The sequence below is a fragment of the Hoplias malabaricus genome, chromosome 3, assembly GCF_029633855.1.
Source record: "Hoplias malabaricus isolate fHopMal1 chromosome 3, fHopMal1.hap1, whole genome shotgun sequence".
Taxonomy (NCBI): Eukaryota; Metazoa; Chordata; class Actinopteri; order Characiformes; family Erythrinidae; genus Hoplias; species Hoplias malabaricus.
The window spans coordinates 22,496,026-22,519,810 of NC_089802.1; the positions used below are offsets into that span (position 1 = coordinate 22,496,026).

The 23,785-nt window shown below is 39.7% G+C and overlaps 1 protein-coding gene across 1 annotated transcript in view; it reads right to left on the reverse strand.

Annotated features, from left to right (window-relative positions):
* cpped1 (calcineurin-like phosphoesterase domain containing 1) overlaps positions 1-23,785 on the reverse strand; it is a 47,996-nt gene that overhangs the window by 855 nt on the left and 23,356 nt on the right. The window lies entirely within an intron of this gene.

Sequence of the window (23,785 nt, forward strand, 5' to 3'; positions counted from 1 at the left end):
GCGGCTGTAGCTCTGAAGGAAATGCCCATGGAAAGAAAGTTCCAACATGGATTTTACAAGCAGTTTAAAAAGTTCAAAATTTAAATCTATGTTAAATGATCTAGTTTGAAATGACTTGTACAAATACAGCTGCAATGAAAAATTTTCAGCACTGCAAATTAAGAAGAAGAAACACCTTTATTCATCCCCTTAGGGAAATTGCTTCTCTGCATTTGACCCATCCGTGGTAGTGAACACACAAACACACTAGTGAGCAATCCTTCACAAACACCAGGGGCACTTCGGCACACAGAGGAGTTTGGGGGTTAGGTGTCTTGCTCAAGGGCACTTCTGCTGTGAATTAATTTTTATTTGCCGGTCCAGGGAATTGAACCAGCAACCCTGGTTCCTGGAATCCAAAAGCTCAATGCTCTAACCTCAAGGCCATGACTGCACGCAAATTAGGTTTCATTAGCCAATTCTACAAACCTTTAGCTATAAACAAGAACAATTTATACTTTATTTACACTTTATAATAAGGGAACATTTATTAAGGGCACTTAAGAAATTACTTACTTCTTTTAAGTAATAAGTATTACTAAATGATTAAGTAAAATCACAATTAATAATTAAATAATGATAGAAACAAGAACAAACTTCAATTTAGTGTTTTATAAAATCCTAAAAAATACTAGTTAATGCTAGTTCTTGTTTATTATCATTAATTAATAATTAATTGTGACATTACCTAACTATTCAGTAAGGTTAATTACTGTCTTAAGCATCTTGTAAATGTACCCTTATTGTAAAATGTTATAAAACAATTTAAATTGTTCAGCACAACTAATATAACAAGTAGATTCTCCATATTCAACAGGTAATGCCAATCTTCAGAATTATTCAACCCCTTCAAGACAAGTGTTTTTAGTATTTAATAGATCATAAAATGGTGTGTTCCATCACAGTCTGGAGTATTCTTAAAAACCACTGACTTTTTACTTCTTTCATGGTCTTTCAGCTTTGTGAAGATTTAGCCTGTATACTGACTAACAGTGAATTTGAAGCTTTATTTCAGCTGGGAGATCATATCATCATAAAAAAACTATACACTATGTATATAAACATTCCAAAAATATTCTTGAGCAATGTACAGATAAATATCTTTAAATTGCACTTAAAATGTAATGATTTTATTTTCAAGTATATTTAAAAGAGTGACTGGTCTCCTTTGAAATTGGTTTTTTATAAAGATTAAAATTTGCTGCAGAAAACCTTTAGGAACAGTGAGAAATGAACCTTACCCAAACAATCATTGGTTTACTGAATGTCCAATAGTGTATAGAGACCCTTGCTAATTAGTGAATTCAGTGAATTCACACATTGTGCACAGACATTCAAATTTTGAAGAGTTTGTATAAACTCAATAGAAAAGCATGAAATTAAATATGGAAAATGGGAGAAGCTACACATCAGTTTAAGGACACCATGCTCAAGTTCAGCTTAATCTCAATGCAACCAACATCAGGCTACAGATGTACTGTGAGGCCAGCTTCTTTGTTTGTCCTGTTGACCCTAAAATGTTTGGAGATGAGATTATGTGAGAAATATGGGACATTGGGTACATTGAGGGGCACTGAGATCAATACAAAATCTATATACAATAATTTACACAATTTACAATTTTGTTGCCTAGTTTTTAAAGGTCATCTGTGAAATTTTCAGCAACATACATATTTCAAAATGTATTTTTATACCTCTGGCAATAATAGCTGTTTATTGTTTCATCAGTAAGTTTAGCAACATTTTTATGATGTTCCGTAAGCCTTAACATTAGTTGTGCTCATATTTATTACTGTAATTAACCATAAGTATTTGGTCTAATTCTTTCATTTTATTTTAATTAAAGAACACATAAAATTATTGTGAATTTGTGTGGATAGCATAATTGGTTATATTACCCTTCAGATTAAAAAATAGATTCGAAAATAATTGATCTCAATGTTAAAATGTGGCTTCAAGAATTTTAAACAATGGACTGCCAGATTCAAGTTATTGGCTTTGGCAATATCTAGGTAAGAACAAATTGCAACACTATAACTATAAAATATTATAAAGAGAAAAACAAGAAGAAGCAGGTGATGCTGGCGAATCAAATCAAATCATATTTTATTTGTATAGCGCCTTTAAAAAATGAAGAATTAATATCAGAGCATGAGATGCTGTGAATCAGAAATCCCCAGGTGAGCAAGCCAGAGGAGATAGTGGCAAGGAAAAACTCACTTGAGGCTGGAGGAAGAAAATTCAAGAGGAACCAAGACTCACAAAAGGGTCCAATCCTATTCTGATCACACTAATAAAAATGAACAGTATTACTAGTTAAGTCTGCCATTATGTTACAGTGTACTGATATAATTATATTACAGATGTATGAATGATGGAAGTAATGGGGGTTAAGATAATAATAATAATAATAATAATGATAATGGCATCAATCTAGGGCAACCTGTAAGCAACCTGTAGCTGTAAAAATAATAACATGCCATTATATATACATAAGCGTTTGCAGTTTGAAAAAATGAACTCCATAAACATACCTTATCTGATTTAAAATTGGCAAAAACACCGTAATTCAGTAACTGCACATTAAAGACCAGATGGTGAGGGCAAGTATAAGCTATGTAATTATACAAGAAACAAAAACACTTATATATGTGTGTGTGTGTGTGTGTTTTTGAATACAATCACTGGAATAATTCTAAGTAAACTGTGTGTCATTGAAAAGTTCCAAAAACAAAGACGTGACTTTCAACATTTTGTTTCACTATGGTCTTCTATTTCATAAGCCATGTTGTCTATAGCCTATATTAATATTCTCCTTGGCTTCACTTGCCCTGAATAAGACTCCTTTCCATGTAATATTTCCCAAATAATACATGGTACAATAATTCTAATCGATTGCCTTTGATATGCATGTTAAACATTGAAGTCTAATAAAAAACAACAAAATTTATTCCAAATGACCTTGATAGTGAAATAGAATCATCCTATTAGAGTGACCCAACTCTGCCTTCGCTGACAAGGCAAACAGGAAAATGACAGAAAGTGCAGAAAAAAAAACTGGTCCACAGTTTGGAGAAGTTTCTATCTAGCTTCTATGATGATCCACAAAATCATGTTGACCGTTTTTATCTCTCCTCTCCCCTGCGGCAGCAGATACACCTCTGCTGTTGAGGAATGCAAAAAAAGTAGACTGATTGCACAATCAGCACAGTTGGCCAAGCAATCCTGCACAGAATGGAAAGCACAAATGAGCTCTTCTCTTCTTTGAGGCAACAGAGGCTGGCCATGTGATTTACAGTGAAATCATTCAAGGCTTCACTTATAAAAAAGAAAAAATATTCCGCCAACAAGACCCACATACTGTGGTAATGGGTGAATTAAGCAATAGAGTCCATAGAGTCCATACTTCTGCACAGATAACAGCAACAATAACATTTTAGAAAAAAAACATTCTTGTCAGAGAAGGGCAATACGAGCAGCTGAAATGAGTTTTCCCCAAAGTGATGGTGCAGCACAAAAAGCAAATATAGTGAAAAAAATTAGGACTGTATTTAAACTATAAACACAGTAACTCATCAACATTGCATGAATCAATAGAATAGGGATAATGATGCCTTTAATGAGATTTCTGGTATTTTAATCATATGGCTTTCATTTGTAGCATTTTCATGAGTCTAAATCAAGTTATATTAACTTTCAAAAAGCTGATGCTTTGATTTATTATATGGCCATAGGTTTGTAGACACCTGTCCATCCAAAATTTCAGCTCACAAGGAAAATATTGTTTTACAGCAATCATACTTACAATCATATAAATGTTTATTAAATATCTCTCCTTATAGGAAGTGAATTAAAATGGATTTTGTCCCCCTTTGCTGTGGTAACTGCATGTAACACATGTACCTGCTTTCAAGCAGGCTTGTTTAGATCTATGAAAATGCCTGTGAGGATTTAATTTAATTCATCAATAAGCGTATTAGTAATGTCAGGTACAGATGTACACTATGGGCAGTGATGGTGAAGTTTATAGAACCCTAGCTGATATTTGGCATTGAGAGTGGGGACTGATATTAGATGATTGGTTTTAGATCACAAATGCCATGTCAACATAGTGGTATTGGAGTGAGCTTTATCTCCCTTTAAATAATGCAGTTCCACTACCCCTGAAAACCAGATATTGTAACCTTAAGCTCATGTGAAGCTACTCCAAGGCAGACCATGTCATTTCATGTACTTCTGTGGAGATAATACAAGAGGTATATTTACTATTATTTTACGTTTTATTTAGGTTTGTACTATGTGTAAAACATTAGGATATGAACTAGATACTACACAGTGTAAAAATATATAAAGATAAAATCTTAACACATCTCCTGTGTAGTGTAGTAGAACAACTGCCAAAGAGGTTATAAAAGCTATATATGAAACTCTCCAAAATGCTTTGAAGACTCAGTTACAGTTCTTATCATATCAGCACATTCTAAGGCCCTCAAGCAATGCTGGACAAGCATCTAAAGCACATCATACCTCTAAACGCTTGAGAAAGCCCAAACTCAAAAATGCAGATAATTATGGCGTGTTACACAACACTGCAGCCACCTTCATCCTTAAAACATTACACAACAGACTTGGGATGCAACCAAAATAGCTCCAAAAATGAAAAAGGGAACTTATTATCAAAGGATGAAACCTTATAATGCTAAGTTTATTTTAAAGCCAAGCAGTTTGATTATGCACATTTCAAACACACTTTCTAAATCATAACCTCTCATCCACCTCTCAGAATCAGCAGAAGCAGAAACATGACATAAGCAGATAAAAAAGAGCATCCAATTATCTAGAGAAGTCAGATGTGAAAGAAAGAATTAAGCACTTCTTAAGCAAGCTTTTACTCTAAGGACCTGCACTGTACTGCAGCACCAGATAGAATAATTAAACATGCAGTCATGTGCTAATGACGGCTTGCTTCATAAAGGAAGCTTAACTATATTGTACCATCATAACATCTCACTGCAGCTTGAAATCTGATCTTACATATTTAAAATCTGAACAGCATTATCCAGTAGATTAGGAGACTTTACAGCTTTTGCTTTTGGTGAAATTAAAGTACTTTTCAATTCCAAGTCTATACGTGGAAACTAAGGTGAACACACACACACACACACACACACACACGCACAAAGATCACACCAGTTCAACACTGCTGTTACTCAGGCAGGATAAGGCCTTGAAATGCCTTGCTGAAATAACCAAGGACTTCCCGGGAAAAGACATGACCCTGACAAACATCCATATTTCTTTATAAAATCTCTAAATATATGCCTTGTTTTGGCACCTTTCATTAATAACAGTATAGGTGGACACTTTCTTCTGTGGCACACAGAACTGGTTATGTTTGTTCCGCAAAAACATCCTGGAACATGGACTCACATTTTCACAGACCATATTTCAACTGCATTTTGGACCATTTGAGATGAGCTTGCATCCAGAGAACTCAGCAGTGTTTCTGCATGCTCCTTTATATTAATCTGCTTACAGTGGAAATTCTTTGCAATTTTGCCTTGAGACATGTTCTATTTGGAGTGTCTGAAAATTCTCTAACAAAGGGGGTCCAAGGACTTGGTAGTAACATATAACTGCCTAATATCTCACTATATGCCTCTGCGTCAATGTAACAAAGACACATTTACACAATCAGTCATGCAGGCTTGCACATTGATGCTCTCTATACCATTACCTATGTTGGCTTTGCACCTTTTTGGATAACAGTCTGGGTGGTGCCTTACAAATTTGGCAAAAAGAATGACCGTTTTTACCCAAAAACAAGTTGAAAGGGCTCATCTGACTACAACACAGGTTTCCACCATTTTTGGACTATCAGAAGCCCATTGACGTAGAAGGAGAAAAAGTTATACATTAGTAATCTTCTTTGGAAAACTAATTCCATGTTAAACCCACATGTGGCATCAGTTCTACACAGATATCAGGCACTTCAGAATGTCAGGTGTGCTGGGGACCAAATCTCACAGCACAGTCAAGCCCAGCTCATGAGAGTGGACCCCTGTACAGCCCGAACAACACTTACGTAGCTGAGCCATAAGCATCAAAAGTGGCACAGATTATGCTGCTATGTGGGTTGTGTCTCACTCTTGGATTCTTGCTTTTGGAGTAAGGGGGAAGGCTCGTGCATTGCCCAGTCTCAACTGTGATTTTGAGCTGCAGGTTCGACATGTTGATTGGCAGTAAGAAAATCACTGTTCGGATCGTTCAAAATATAAAAGCATGGCTTTCCTGGGCTACGCAACACCACTGGACTCTTGAAGACTGGAAGTGTCTTATGACTCATTAATTAAAATGTGAAATATTTGATTCATCATGCAGGGTATTTGTACAGCACTGAGTAGGTGAAAAGATGGCTTCTCAGTGTGTGACACCAACTGTCAAACATGGAGGAGGAAGCGTGATGGTGTGGGGCTGTTTTGCTGCATCCAGATTTGCAAAATACCACAGAATTTTGAGTGCCACACAATACTATCTAGTCCTTGTCTAGTTGGTCAAGGTTTTAACCTACAGCAAGACAGTAAGACTCAAAACACATCTCCAGGCTATGTCAGAACCTTAGAAGACAATGACCAGATGGCAGGTTTTAAATCTTGCAACAGCCAGCAAAGTTTCCAGACTGAAATCTCATCAAGCTGGTTTGTGATTAACTGGACAGAAGGGCAAAGCAAAGCAATCTACAAATTCAACATGTGGGAACTTCTGCAACAGTGTTGGCAATAACTAAATATATTTAATTTCCATAAGAGAAAGAATGTCTCAAATGTATTCAGCAGTATACCTGCCGAAGGTGCCTTCTTTGGTGCATAAAATTGATTTAGCTTAAATATTGTTAAAAGGAATGAGTGATTTATTTAAAAAATACATAAATTAGTTGTTAGATTTATCATGTTCTATAATTATATCTGAGTGCACATAGACATTATACTGCATAAATATGAATAAAACTGTAAAAAAGGATAGAATATTAAGTATGTATAAAACAACAATAAACTTTTCTGAAAGTCTATAGCTGCAGCTGCTTCTTATCTTATCTTCTGTAAGGGAGTATAACCAGATGCCTGCAAAAATCCACTACCTAGACATAAATGTAACACATTTATATTTCATTCTTGAATTGGGTACACTTTTCCTAGCCAGCCTAGATGTTCAAGAAAGCATATCATCCAAGTGCACAGCTGTGCAAAAAATGAAACAAAATAACTTTAAATCTTTTTATCTGGACACTAAATATTTGTTTGTTCAAAAACATAACATAACAATAGCTGGTTTTAGGAATATTTTTTTTCTAACCAAGATATTAATATGATATATACAGGAAATAATAAGGAACAGGTGATGTCAACAGGTGATTGTAATCATGATCTGGTTCAAAAGTCTATTTCTCTGGGAGTACTAATATGCACAGGATAAACAACTGTTTCAAGTCTCAAGTCTTTGAGCTCAAGTCTCAAGTCTTTGAGGGGCAAGTCCAAGTCAAGTCTCAAGTCTCTCATCATGAGTCTAAGTCGAGTCTCAAGTCTCTTATGGTTGAAAAGCATGAATTATCATTTTAATCCCGCTTTACGCCAAGGGTTTGGTGAAGCACGTCTGGTGGAAACGAAAAGAAAGCTGCGGTTGCCTCTTGTGTCTCGTGCTCTGACTCTGAGTTTGACTCACGAAACTGTGGAACAATGAAGGAGAGTGCTTCGTGCGTGAACTCTCAAGCAGGGAATTAGCACTTGGCTGAGGGGGGCTTGGACTAGTTTGGGCTACGCCACTGTGGGTGGACATTATTTTATTGTTAAACGGTGTGTTTATTTTTAAGAAAAACTAAGAAAGAATAAAAATATTATACCTGTCACGCCCTCGTCTCGTCATGTCTGTTTTCCCCGGTCATGTGCTCTTTCTCAGCACATGGCTATGTTTGTTTACGTTCTAGTCCCGCCTTTGTCTCGCCTCCTCGTCTGTCATCTGTTAACCCGTCCTCCTCGTTATCTGTCCAGGTGTGTCTCATTTATGTCTTGTATTTAAGCCCTCTTGTCTCATGTCCTGTTGGTCGAACATTTCTCATTTCTCCGTTGTCTTCAGTCCTGTTGGTCATGTTATCTGTCTTTCTCCATAGTTTTCCCCGTCATTGTTTCATTTCCTATTGTCGTCGTTTCGCTTTGTGGTCCGTCTGTCCCGTTTACCCTGTTTATTTCCTTGTCTCCCGTTTGGCTTGTTTACCTTCAGTTAAAAGTCTCTGTTTTGTTCTTTTCCTTGAATAAACGTTTATTGTGTTTTAGCGAATGCGTCCGCCCTCAGTCAGTCTGCTCCGTGATCCTGACAGAATGTTCGACCAAACTATGGACGCAGCTAGCACGGACTATTATCTCAAGGGGTGTGCCATTCGCCGGAATGGAGTCCGCAGGCCCCGCAGGCCCCAAAGATCCTGTGGGGGAGGTTTTAAAAGCGGCCTCGGAATGGGGGGGGGGGGGGTTAAGGGTAGGGGCTGTTAGCCTCCAACCTCAGGACTACGGAGGTGGGGCTAACAGGGATCTAAGGGGTGCGCCTGTGAAACCCCCTAAACCCTCTACAGCTCCAGTGCGAGCCCGGCGAGCAGCACAAACCCCTGTCCTCGTAAAAGCGGCGCCTCCAGCCGCTCCTGTCTTCATGAACGCGGCGCCAATGGCCGCTCCTGTCCTCGTAAAAGTGGCACCTCCAGCCGCTCCTGTCTTCGTGAGCGCGGCGCCCGCCTCTCCTGTCCTCGTGAACGCGGCGCCTCCAGCCGCGCCTGTCCTCGTGAACGCGGCGCCTACAGCCACGCCTGTCCTCGTGAACGCAGCGCCTCCAGCCGCGCCTGTCCTCGTGAGCGCGGCGCCTCCTGCTGCGCCTGTCTTTGTGAACGCGGCGCCTCCAGCCGCGCCTGTCCTCGTAAAAGCGGCGCCTCCAGCTGCTCCTGTCTTCGTGAACGTGGCGCCCGCCGCTCCTGTCTCCGGAAAGGCGGTGAATCCAGCCGCGCCTGTCTCTGTGGGCAATGTTGCAGGTTCCCCCTGCCTCCGTGGACGTCATCGCAGGTTCCCCCTGCCTCCGTGGACGTCGTCACAGGTTCCCCCTGCCTCCGTGGACGACGTTGCAGGTCCCCCCGCCTCCGTGGACGACGTCGCAGGTCCCCCACCTCCGTGGACGACGTCGCAGGTCCCCCCGTCTCCGTGGTCATCGCTGCAGGGCTCCCCGTCTCCGTGGTCATCGCTGCAGGGCTCCCCGTCTCCGTGGTCGTCGCTGCAGGGCTCCCCGTCTCCGTGGTCGTCGCTGCAGGGCCCTCCGTCTCCGTGGTCGTCGCTGCAGGGCCTCCTTTCTCCGTGAGCACGGCTCCCTCAGCCGCTCCTGTCCTAGTGACTATGGCTTCGGCCGTTTTGCCACCTGTGACTGTGGCCCCCGGCCAAGGACTACGGGGCCGATCCCCAGAACTGTGCCCAGGCTGGTTCCTCAGACTGCCCCACAGACATTTGCCAGTCCTGGGCACCCCCCCTGTTATATTGGTTCCCCTGTCTGTCCCTGTTCTGGTTCCTGTCTCTGTCCTTGTCCCTGTGCCTGTGTCTGCCTTTGTCTCTGTCCTAGTCCCTGTCACTGTATTCGTGTCTGTCCCCTTGAATGTCTTGGTCCCTGTTCCCCTGCCAAGTCCAGTCCAGTCTCCTGTGAGTCCTGTCCAGTCCCCTGTCAGCCCTGTCCAGTCTCTGTTTCAACCCCTTGTCCAGTCTCAAGCCCCGTCTCCGGTCAAGTCCCTGTTTCAATCCTCTGTCCAGTCTCAAGTCCAGTCCCCGTTGCAGTCTAGTGTCATGTCTCCTGTCCTGTCTTCTGTCCAGTCCCAGCATCCAGCCTCTGTCCAGTCACATACCCCTGTCCAGTCTAACGTTTCTGTTCCTATTCTGTCCAGTGTCTTGTCCCCTGTCTTGTCACCAGTCTCTGCTCCCGTCCATTCCCAGCACCCAGTCCTGTCATCTGTCCTGTCTCATGTCCAGTCCCCTGTTCGTCCTGTCCAGTCCCCATTTCCACCCTCTGTCTTGTCTCAAGTCCCGTCTCCGGTCCAGTCCCGTCTTGTCTCCATTCCAGTCTCCTGTTCTGTCACCTACCCATGTCCAGTCTCCGTATCCATCCAGCGTTCAGTCACCTGCCTTATCTCCACTCCAGTCCCCTGTCCTGTCACCTGTCCATGTCCAGTCTTCTGTCCCCAAACCTGTGCAGTCCCCTGTCTTGTCACAGTTCCTGTCTAATGTGCAACCCCAGTCTCTTGTCAAGTCTCATGTGTCCACTCCTGTCCTGTCCAGTCCGTTCCAGTCTCTTGTTGCCCCCCTTTGTCAGTCACCTGTCATGCCCCATGTCCCATCTCAGATATTCGGTCCTGTCATGTCCCCAGCTCCTGTGTCTGTTCCCGTCCTGTCCTGAGTCCTGTCTCCCTTGGTTCCTTGTCTTGTCTTAGTCTGTCTTGTTTTCTGTGCCCTCTCCTGTGCCAACTCCTGGGGGGTTTAGGTGTACGCGCCCCGGAAGTTGCGCGTTCATGGGGAGGGGCATCTGTCACGCCCTCGTCTCGTCATGTCTGTTTTCCCCGGTCATGTGCTCTTTCTCAGCACATGGCTATGTTTGTTTACGTTCTAGTCCCGCCTTTGTCCCGCCTCCTCGTCTGTCATCTGTTAACCCGTCCTCCTCGTTATCTGTCCAGGTGTGTCTCATTTATGTCTTGTATTTAAGCCCTCTTGTCTCACGTCCTGTTGGTCGAACATTTCTCATTTCTCCGTTGTCTTCAGTCCTGTCGGTCATGTTATCTGTCTGTCTCCGTAGTTTTCCCCGTCGTTGTTTCATCGTCGAGTCTGAATCATTTGAAGAAGAAAGCCTAAGTGGAATAAAGTTATCTTTGATCCCTGAGATGGCATTGCATCAAGTACCACCAGGTGTAGTCAGAATAACCACAAGCTCAGGATTTCTTTGGTAAACATTTGTCAAACATATAATACACAATTACATCAACTAATGCCAGTTAAAACTACTGTGGCATAAGGAAGCTTTTTGTTTATCATGTCCACCAGTGCCTTGGAACTCTCTTGAGTTTGGAGGCATCAGGGATGGACCATTGCAGTGTGAAAATGTGTATTCCAGTGAGATGAATCAATACACCAAGACTGTTTTGGAAGAAATGTATGCTGTGTGCTCAAGACCAAAAAAGTGCCATCAAGATTTTCACCTGAAGTCTAAAATCCATATTTTACAAAAAAAAAAAAAAAAATGCAACAATATTCAACATGCATTACAAAGGCTATGGAAGAGGAGTGCAGTTGCTAAAATCTCATACTAGTTCACACCTTAAGACTTGTTTGCAGGAAGAATGGGGCAAAATGACACACAAGTTGTTTCATTTAGTGTCTTCAGTCTCAAAACATCTTTTAGCTGTTGTAAAAAGGAATCGCATCTTTCAGCATAATAGTAACATAAGAGGTAAATTTTGTACAAACCTTTGTGGAAATATGCTACAAACATCAAAATTGAAATAACTATTCATTTTTAAAAAAGAAAAAAAAACTCAAATAACATGCTGTTGTATTATATATTGCCCAGCCCTAATATATATATATATATATATATATATATATATATATATATATATATTAGAGCAATTGCTCTAAGACTGCAAGGGAAGCTCAGCTTCCCCTAAAATGTAAAAAAATAAATGATCAAATATATACTGTTGTGTGTACGTCACTGAATAAATATGCACTACAACGCGCTTGTAATATTTAGCCCGGTCTAGTGTGTGTTCCTGCTGTCTGTCTCATTTGTCTCCACCTTTGCTCCTCCCTCTTGTGCCTCCTTTGTGTTCTTGCCCCCTCGTTATCTGTCCCAGGTGTTTCTTGTTTATGTAGTCTTTTTATAGTCCATGCCAGTGTTTCCTGGTTGTGGGACATTGTGATTGTATGTATGTTTTTGGGCCATGTCTGTGCTTAAGATTCTAAGATGCAAAGTTTTGGTGTTCTGTTTAGTTTCTGTGTTCTGCTGTTTAGCCATCTTGTTTATCCATCTTGTTTGGCCTTCTTGTTTAGCCTTGTTTAATCTTTATCTTATGGTTTAGTGTCTTGCCCCTTTTAGATCTGTTCTTATTTAGTGTTTAGCCCAATGTTTAGTGTTTAGCCCTTGTGTATAATGTCCTAGCCTTTGTGTTTAGCCTTGTTGTTTATAGTTATGCCTCTGTTTTGTGTTCATTGTCTCTGTTTAGTGCTTAGCCTGTTATGTTTTGTTCTTGTTTAGTTTCTCTATTTTTAGCCTTGTTTAGTATTAGTCCCTTTGTTTTGTTTAGTGAGTTTAGTAGTCTTTGTCTAGTTCCCTTGTCTCTCTGTTTAGTTCCCTTTTTGTATTAAGTCTCCTGCGATTACCTCCTCCCTTGTTCATTGCTCCTTGACCTCCCTTATTTACCCTCTTGTGACAGCACTCAACTTTTTGTTCAGAATCAGCTTCTTATCACTGGTAAAGACGCGGCTTTCCTCTCAATCATTCCCGCAGATTCACAGTGCCTTAAACAGTGTTCAATAGCGAAGCAGCGAAATGAGATGAGTCATTGGATAAATGCTGGGCTTTGTCCTGCCCATCGGACGCTCAGCGTCGATGGGGCAGTGGGCTGGCCTCGGCTGGCCCGGACGCTCAGCTTCTGCATGATGATTGGATGATCTGTCTGAGGCTGAATCCCTTTTTGATTGACAGTGAAATAGTGAATCAGCGATCTTTTGGTGTAAAGATCCATGGGAGCATTACATTTTCATTCTGTTCTGAGTTGAACCGGAGACTTTGTTAAAAACAACTAGTGACAAATCGAGCTTCTATTTCTGGTGGGGGTTTTTTTTGTAGCTGCTTGTGTTTGGAGACTGACTTCTAGCACTCTTTCTGACTTTTATTTTATTTCTGATTTTATTTTATTCTGACTCTTTCTGACTTTTACTTCTAATCGACAATCTTGTCTATATTGATTATATCAAATAACAGAATAAAATTATGTCCCCACTGTGTTCATGTACTCTTTAAAACTATGCTACCAATTTTTTTTTTTTTTTTTAAATGTAATACAGGGCAAAGATATTTTATAAATCACCATACTGTGCCAATCGGTGTGTAATGTGGGTTGTAGTTTTACACAATTTCCTTGCCTATACAAGACATTTGCCCACTATTTACAGTTTATTGTCAGCGCATACTGTTTTCCAGCACTGCTTACAATTGCTGCACCTTGTGGTGCCTTTTCACAAAATCACACTGAACTGTCAGCTTTTTAATGCACTCGTTACAACAGATATAATACCACCAAGGGACCACCTTGCATTTTAGCTGAGCGAGGCTAAAGCCTGCCAAGTGCCAGAGAAATGGGAAGTAACACATTCTGAAAATAAACTGTCACACCAAATGAAACTAAGCTCTAATGAATACAGAAGTACGACGTAGGTCTGGTTTCAGTTCTCTTGAGATGTGCTTAATGTGCTGGCGATGCCTCTATTCATAGCCAGACAGCTTACAGGGTTGACTGCCAGAAATGAATGATATGTAAATCCTCACTCTATCCATCTTCTATCCAAACAAGTCAGAGCGAATTTATTTCTCAGTTTGAGAGTGTGTGGGCAAGCGTGTATGTGTGTGCGTTTGTCTGCCTTCTTATTAGGCCACTGGGAAAAATTAATCACCAAACTGTGCCTGTGTATAATTTGCATGACAGAAGGAAAGACGAAATGATGTGTGATGAATACGCTTCTGCTGGTCATACATCATAGTCATTTATCGCACCACATTTCTTTATGGAGTCATCCTTAAGGGACAGTCAATGCATTGTGTGTGGAGTAAGCATTTACTGTTCTATTCAAATATGTATGGATGAAAAATGGCATAGTGTTGGTCACCTGGGTAGTGCCTGCACAAGCCAGAGAAGGCATTATGTGTAAGTAGCTATCTAGATTTTTAAAAACACTTTGCCTTCAGTAAATTGTTCCCATGAAGATGTTAAATTGTTAAATTCTACCATTCCACCTTAAATGGACACATTTAAGCGACACACAGGTTTCAGGTTGAAGATGTGTTTTTTAGGCGTTTCAAACTTCATCTGCTTTTAATATGAAACAGATCATTCAAATAAGAAGCCAGGTTTATTTTTATTTGGACTGTTTGTATTTTCTGCACAACATAAACAGACATGTATAAAACTCATCAAGAATATAACATCTACTACAAGCTCAATGTAACACGATTTTAAAGTGAATGTGAACATTTTAACTAGATTTGCATTTCCTGAAGGAAATACGTAGTGCTTGAAAAAGAGCTGAAAGCATGTGTGTGTGTGTGTGTGTGTGTGTGTAAGAGAGCAGGTATGATTTGAGTGGTGGATCATTCTCAGTGCTGAAGTGACATTGACATTGTGGTGTGTTTTGCTGGTACGAGTGCATCAGACACAGCAGTGCACCTGGAGTTTTTAAACCCTATGTCCACTCACTGTCCATTCTGTGAAACACTACTACCTCGTTGGTCCGCCTTGTAGATGTAGGGTCAGAGACAGTAGCTCATCTGTCGTTGCACAGTGTATGTTGGTCATCCTCTAGTCCTTCATCAGTGGACAGAAGATGCTGTCGGCTGGATGTTATTGTCTTCAGTCCAGCAGTGACACTGAGAGGTTTAAAAACACCAGCAGCAATGCTGTGTCTGATCCATTCATACCAGCACAACACACCACCATCACATCAGTATCACTGCAGCACTGAGAATGATCCACCATCACATCATACTTGCTCTGTGATGGTCCACCCAATTGTCATTGTATAATTCGCACCCTGGCTAAATATATCTATAACCAGGAATCCAAGAGAGCATAACAGAACTCATTTTCTAAGTGGGTGGATGGTTTTCCCTTCCCCCATCACTCAGCAAAATACTAGCCAAGATGAAAGTGTCTTAGCTGTATAACAGTAGGCAGTTAAAATTCTCCACTATACATACTGAGCTGTCCAAAGGCTTTGTGTTCGCCGTATATAGCATCATAAAGGAAGAATGCATGTACTCGCCTTCATCCTCCAGGCTTAGTATCATCACGTGAGCATGTGGCTCCCTATTCACAATTTCCTATATTATTTATTATATAGCAGACTAGGGAATTGAATTCAGGAGTGGTAGTGAATGATTTTGGATAATACCTCATGCAGTTTTTTTTTACCAAAATAGATTTGCATTTCCTGAAGGAAATACATAGTGCTTAAAATGAGCTGAAAGTGTGTGTGTGTGTGTGTGTGCATATTTGTGGGTGTTTTTTTTAACAGTGGGCGTGAGTGTGTCTAACTGTCATAATATTGTAACCTCCTTATTGTTTCTACACTCACTGTCCATTCTCTTAGCTCCACTGACCACAGGACCTGCTGAGCTGAGAATGATTCACCACCCAATTCATACCTGCTATGTCAGTGAGAGAGAGGAGGGACTGTGCATGTGTGTGTCTGTGAGAGTCAGTGACAGTTAGAGAGTGACTGTGACATCATTGATTAAACATAAATGTATTAAAATCGGGCAGCACGGTGGTGCAGCAGGTAGTGTCGCAGTCACACAGCTCCAGGACCTGGAGGTTGTGGGTTCGATTCCCGCTCCGGGTGACTGTCTGTGAGGAGTTAGTGTGTTCTCCCCATGTCCGCGTGGGTTTCCTCGGGATGCTCCGGTTTCCTCCCACAGTCCAAAAACACCACACGTTGGTAGGTTGATTGGTGACTCCAAAGTGTCCGTAGGTGTGAGTGAATGTGTGTGTGTGTGTGTGTGTCTGTGTTTCCCTGTAAAGGACTGGCGCCCCCTCCAGGGTGTATTCCCCACCTTGCGCCCAATGATTTCAGGTAGGCTCTGGACCCACCGCGACCCTGAATTGGATAAGCGGTTACAGATAATGAATGAATGAATGTATTAAAATTGACAAATACGATTGATTCCTAAAATAGTGCACCTCTCAGAACCGAGAGCTTCGAAACGTAGTGAGTGTGTATAACTGTGTGTGATTGTGTGAGTGATTTTTTTGTGGGTGCACGTGTGTGATTGTTTCAATGCATATTGAAGATTGAGTGTACACTCAATCAACCATAACATCATGACCATCAACTATGAGTGGATCAAACACAGCAGTGATGCTGGAATTTTTAAACCCTGTGTCCATTCACTGTCCACTCTGTGAGACACTCCTACCTCTTTTGTCCACCTTCTAGATGTAAATTCAGAGACAGTAGCTAATCTGTTGAAACTGGACAAAAAAAAAAAATTAAAAGACGACAAGGAATAACAATATAGTGCTTTTTAATCACTATAATAATAAAATATAAGAAGATGAGTAATAACTATACAGCACTTTTCAAGAACTATAAATATAAGATGAGGAATATCAATATGGTGCTTGAAAAGAACTATAACAATGTAGTGGATTATGTGTAATCTGCCATCTGCTAGTGTACATGGGTTGTGCACAGCACTAGTTAATGGGTGGAAATCTCCAATGACTAGATTATATATGAAACAAATCATCATAATCAAACAATTGTCACAAACTGAGTAATGAGGCAGAATAAATGCACAAGTTGGAAAAATGTTAAATTAAGCCATACATTATAAAACTAAATTGAAGACAGAGATAAGTACAAGCAATACCTGAAACAGACATCAAACAGAAGCCAATTTTGTATATATGAACTCAGGACAACATCCAGGACTAGGTTAGAGAGTGTTCATTTCACACATATAGTTAACAGTCAGATGCATACTAGCTGGATATGTTCCATGTGCTTTAGGCATGGGGCGGATGAGGAATGGCAGGATTCTCTGGAACATTATCAGCTCTATTTACACATGTGCTCACTCAGTAAACACCCAGACACTGTACAAGGGCTCATGCAGGAATGCATCTGGGTAATGCTTGGGACAAATGTTTGTGTTCACACATACAGCTCTTCTGAATAAAATCCAGAAAATCTCTCAGTTAACATGCATGTGTGAAAGGAGCTAAAAATTATATAAAACAAATATAAAAAAAATTAATTTACAAAACAAAAATTTACAGTGAAAGCCAAATATGCAACAAATAAAACTGATCTATGAGAACTGGTCCGTGTTTAGTCCAAAAAATAACACACGATTAACACTATGAGTAAATAGCACCCAACTTTAGCTCTTGACCAGCATCGGGTATGTTTTTGTTTAAGTTTGATGGTTTAGTTTGTCTACAAGCATGATCAACCAAGAAACCAGAAAGACCAAGTTTGACCAAGCTTGACCAAGCAGGGCCAGGCTGGTCAACCAGCATGACAAGCAAGAACAAGCTGGTTGACCAGCATGACCAGCATGGGCAGGCTGGTCAACCAGCATGGGCAGGCTGGTCAACCAGCATGAGCAGGCTGGTCAACCAGCATGGGCAGGCTGGTCAACCAGCATGAGCAGGCTGGTCAACCAGCATGAGCAAGACCAAGCAAGACCAAGAGCCAAGAGCAAGGCCAAGCTGGTCGACTAGCATGATCAGCAAGACCTGTCCGGTTGACCAGCAAGACTAATGACTAAAATGACAAAAAAAAAAAAACAAAAAAGCTATGCTGGTCAAGAGCTGGTAAACTAGTTGGTTTACCAGCTCTTGACCAGCATAGCTTTTTGTTTTTTTTTGTCATTTTAGTCATTATTCTTGCACAAAAAAAACCCAAAAAAGCTATGCTGGTCAAGAGCTGGTAAACTAGTTGGTTTACCAGCTCTTGACCAGCATAGCTTTTTGTTTTTTTTGTCATTTTAGTCATTATTCTTGCTGGTCATGCTGGTCATAGGGTATGTTTTTGTTTAATGACCAGCTTTTTTAACCACCTTGACCATCAAAGACCAGCTTAGACCATCCAAAACTAGCTAGATTTTTTCAGCAGGTCCGCAAACAAAAACTGTATCAAGGGGGCTACTTTTACTAGAGATCAGAAAAGAAACATGGGAAAACTAGTGAAGATGGCAATGGAGGACAGGCAAGAGTGAGCCTGTTGACAGGCAGATCAGGACAGCAAAAATATTAATCAAATTACTAATTTCAGCAGCCAAAACAAAACTATCTGTCAACAGCAGTTTAAAGCAAAAATAATAGCATTAAAAAAGCTCTGGTATTAATGTAGAAAATTTCTTTAAGCATTTGTGTTATTTCTTGAAGTATTCTTTGTTATGTTACTTGGCAGTTGCACATACAGTAGCTATTATATTATCTTGTTGCATTTGGGCACTGTGCAATTACAAACAAATCCATACATCCATACAAATTATATTGTTAACAGTCCTTAAATTAATTATAAAATTATTGAATAGAACACACTCACTTGGCTTATTTCTTTGTCACAATTTATAATCACCACCTTTTCCAGCTTCATTTTATCTTATTCACTATGCAGGGGCAACATATGGAAAGTATTTCCTTTGCTCTCAGTCTGCAAACATGTTATCATCCCCATCTCAACCTCAAGCTCAGAGTGTTCCTCATCCTTTGCCTAAAACAATATGGTTCCCATCTTATCTCTAATTCTCCACTGATGACAAATGCTCCCTTGGTTTACACTTTAATTTACATTGGCTTGCACCAACTAAGTGCCTTGGGCTAGCAGAGATCAGAAAGGAAACACTTGGCTTATCTCAGCTAATTAGCTCAGTCCATGTCAGGGTCTTTGGCTGCGCAAGGAATTCTGAGTGGTTATCTTAAAATAAATAACAATGTATACAAGAATATGTTGCTGAAATAAGTCTTTGGAATTTCTCCTAGTTTAGGAATAAGAATCAGTGGGAGAGACTCTCAAACGCACAGGTAATTTTAGCATCTTTGCCATTAGATAAACCACTAAGGTTGTGTTCAGGCTTGTAGTATAAAGCCCAAAGTATGTGATATTTAAAAACAAACAAACAAACAAACCAAAAGCAACTTATGATGTATTTATAGTCATCAGAGTCATCAGCTGGACTTAATGCAGTTATACAAGCTAATCTGTCAAATCCTGTGTTTGATTTATTTTGACTTTTGTTTGTACTTACTTGCTCAGGCAGTCTCTTTCCTCTTGTTTGGTGTGCATCAGAGTTTGAAAGGGATTGTTCACATTTACACTAACAGATCCAACTCGTCAAGGCAACTCAAGGCACATATATACAAAGCGCTCACTTTGATGTTTTTATGTTTGTTCTTGTACATTTACTGTTTTCAGAGCTGTAGTTAGCAGGATGATTTTAGAGCCACACTCTGAAGCAATTGTACACATGGCAAGAGGGGATTATCTTCTACAGCCATCTCTGTGGCTATTTCGTTTTCCTATTATAAACAGAAATCAGATGGCCGTTACACACACGGGTCCGTATATATTTCTGATATCTAATGGTTGTATGGACTACTTATTAGAAATTACCATTTTATGGAGCATGGAACTTGACCAGTCATTAAAAACCATTGACAAATTTTGGGATTTTGGATCCAATTTACTCTAAATCAATACAGTAATATCACTTAATATTTCATAGGTACATAGAAAACTCTGAACTGACATTTGTTGGATTTATGAAGTACCTATTAGAAATGACCATTTTATAAACTGTTAATTTGAAATGAATGGCTACTGCATAACTGTTAACAGATGCATAAATCCTTTAAAAATCTCTCACTTTCTGCATTTATTACTTTTGTGGTTAAAAATGTCAAGGCAAAATGATGAAAAGAAAAACAAATATATAAATTATTGTTTTCCAAAGTTTTAATTATAAACAAAGCCATAGTCATTTTATTGTTTTTAAATTTTTGCCTTGAATAGAAATAAAATGAATACAAACCAATTTCTCTTTTTTGTTTTCAGATTATAAACGGAAATCATTTGGCCATTACATACATGGACCACCATACACAGACCCATAATCCATACTTATTTTTGAAGTAGGGCCACAGACTCTTATGCACATGCATGTGCCCTCAATATGATAGCTTTAGTAGTTTACTTCTTAACACTATTTCTTCCCATTGTACTATGTGTTTTTAAGTAAAGTTTGAACACTATTTCTGCTGTAGACATTGTGTGAATGTGGAGTGTTGTGTCACTTTGTCATAAGCACGTACAACGATCAACCATTACATTAATACCACCTCCTTGTTAGTATGCTTACTGTCCACTCCCTCAGATTCACTGACCAAACATGAGCACTTACAAATTGGAGTTCTACAATTACACACTGTTGTCCATTTGTTACTCTGTATATTTTTTTTGCCCCTTTTCTCCCTGTTCGTTAATAGTCAGGACCCCTAGAAGACCCCCACAGAGCAAGTATTGTTTCATAGTGGATCATTTTCAGCGCTGCAGTGACTGATGCGGTGGGTGTGTGTTAGTGTGTGTTGGGCTGGTACAAAAGGATCAGACAAAACAGCGATGCTGGATATTTTTGATTGGTGGACTGAAAATAGTCCACCAATCAAAAAATATACAGCCAACAGCCTCCTGCGGGCAGCATCCGGTGAATTAATTAATGAAGGACTAAAGGACAACCAACACAATCTGTGCAGCAAAAGGTGAGCCACCGTTTCTGACTTTACATCTTCAAGGTGGAACAACAAGGTACGCGTGTCTAACTGAGTGGACAGTGAGTGTACACCGTGTCTTACTGCTGTGTCTTATCGACTTTTAAAAGTACCGCATAAATTAACTCACCACCACAACATCATTTTCACTGCAGTGCTGAGAATGATGTTCTAAAGCAACGCAAGGTAAGTATCAGTTTTTGTGAGAGGAGGGTTTTCTAAAAAATTACATAGTGCAGTTCCTGCAGTACTAAACCAACAGAAGCAAATACAATCAGCAAAGCATCACATTAATTTGGAAGCTGTAAATTAAATGTAAAAATAGTACCTAATGTTCCTTTAACAACACAGCGCATACCAGTGAGCATTAATATACAGTAAACACTGAGCTGTATATAACTCAGCATAGTTCAGACAGAAGATCAGAAGTGCCACTGAAAAAAGAACTCTTTGTAGAGTCTTGCTGCAGCTGGAAGGAAAGATTTCACTTGGCCCACTTTAGCTGAGCGCAGCTGTATGAGTCTTACACTAAATGTGCTTCTCTATTTTTCCACTGTTGTGTGCAGGTGGTGAGATGTATTGTCTTTAATAGTGAACAGCTTACTAAGAGTCATTGGTTCTGCCACAATTTCCAAAGAGTCCAGCTTGACTCCTACAAGTGAGCTTTCCTGGTCAGTTGATGCAGTTTGTTAAGATCACTTTTGTAGAAGCTTCCCCAGCATGAGGGGAAAAAGCTCAGAATATATCACTAGAAAAAACAGACTTGTACAATGTACATAGAAGTTGTCTCCTCAGATAATGCAGAAGGCTCTGAAACACTGAAAAGTTGTTGGAACTGAAGTCCAGCCTGTAGTCCAAATGCACACTAATCAGTTTTGTTGACTAATATCTGCAGTCCTAATATTGATTCTATCAAAATTACAATGCATGGAGAATACTTTCACTAAGCTGAAATGGTTAAGAATGTTATTTCTTTATAAGGATGTTTAAAATAAATAAGGTTTCAAGTACAGTGGAACCTCTACTTACGAATTTGATCCGTTCCATGACCCGCTTCGTAAGTAGAAAAGTTTGTTTCTCAAGTCAATTTTCCCCATTTAAAATAATGGAAAAGCAATTAATGCGTTCCATCCCACCCCGAAAGTCACCCTTTTTGCACTGATATATGTTTACAAAACTCTCAAATTAGTAAAAAAAAACACATGTAGCTTTACTAAAAATAAAAAAGAAATACAGTGGTAACAGTAATAAAAAAGAAATAAAGGTTTAAGTGGTTACATATCACTTCCTTGAAGACGTGGCGACTGGCTGGAGGAGTAACACAGGCACTGGCTGTATGACGAGAGGGTGGGGGGTGGGTGGTGGGTGGAATAACGGAGAGTAGGCGGATGAATATGGGGAGACGAAGTGTAGATATGGCTTAACTTAGCACGAATTTTGATGTCTGCTATTTACACTAATGCTAAATTGCTAAAACTACAAGTTGCTAATCTTAAAAGCTCACTCAAGTCTGGGTGCACTGGGAGACTCGCCTATTGGGGTCAGTGGCCATTTCCAGCTGCCGGCTTGGCAGAGGCTCGGGTTCGTTTCTAGAGTCATGGTTCGTTGGTTGAGGCAAAAAAATATTCAAATGCCCGGTTTGTATCTTGGAAAGTTCATTAGTATAGGCGTTCGTAAGTAGAGGTCCCACTGTACTTACTAATTTCTTTATTATTCAGTATTATATAAACTAAGGGTCCATATGGAATCCACACCTCAGGTTGTCACATAAATTGTAATATCATAGTAGTTTCTGAACAATTCAGACCAGTTACTGAATAATATGGATTCAGATTAATAACTGAGCAATAAGCCTGGGGATCTAGAATATTTCCCCGTGAGTGAGCTCTGAGTTCATGCCTTCCTTCTGTTAGATCATTTTAGATCATGCCTTCAAGCCCTGATGTAAAATATACACTTATACACTTATTTCATATGTGTGTTCTCATTTTCACAATAAACAACTGGATACGGGCCAACATCAATGAAATTACATGCTGAAAGCCTTGTGAAAATATAATATAAGGGACCACACAAGGTTTATGGTTCTGAGCAGTGGGAGATATCAAGAACTTTATATTATCTCAATCATCATAAATGCCACACACGGCAGTGCCTCACATCTGATCAGTTCTGTCTACCCCCAGGGCTAATGATTTAAAATCTTAGAAATAAAACGATCAAAATTTCCAGAGATATTAGATCTGAGAGCTGAAACAGAAAGGAGAGAAGGATTTGTAAGCAACTGCCTTCTGTAAGCTCTTAGTTCTCAAGTCCAGTGGTAACTTTAAAAGATAAAATAATGGGCTTTTTGTTAAACAGATGCATCCCTTTATACTTCCTTTTTATTTTATTTTATTTTTTTGGAGGATTTGATGGATTCACTGACCATCATTAAATATGGCATGAAATAGAAATACCAAATTGCCAATTGCCCCAATTGCTTTGGGGTGTAAAGCTGTTGAAAATAACTAACAAAGCTTTCTTTTCACTCACAAAAAGTCTACTGTACTGCCTCTTCATACTGATTATAGTGAATATTCTTTTTTTAAAAAAAAACAAAAAACAAAGGTTAAATTAAACAACAGAGGGCACAATTTTTAAGTAAATCTTCTAACAGCTGTCCTCAACCATACAAAGCATTTTCTCTTTCCATCAAACAGCTTGGAGAACTCACAGCTTTGCAATGATAAGAAAAAGGACCCCTTCTAGCCATCCCCATGAGAGAATAACCAAATATACAATATTCATATATAAATGAACACATGGACAGGATATAGGAAAGAAAAAAAAACAGGCTCAAACACAGCTGAAATTTTCAGCACTAGATTTCCCTCCCAATCTGCATTGGCAGCACCTCACTTGAATGAGTTTAGTAATGAGGTGAGTGATGAGGCAGATCATAAAATATGTGTCATTAACCATGTGTCATTAAGTGTCTCTATTGGCTTTACACAGATTTTTCAAGCAATGAAATGGAAATATGCTTAAACAACACCATTGCAGAATAAACACAAGTAAAAAACTATAAATGTTACTGCTTGGAGCTTGTTTCCCGCAAACTGACCTATAGCCTTTAAAATGTAATAT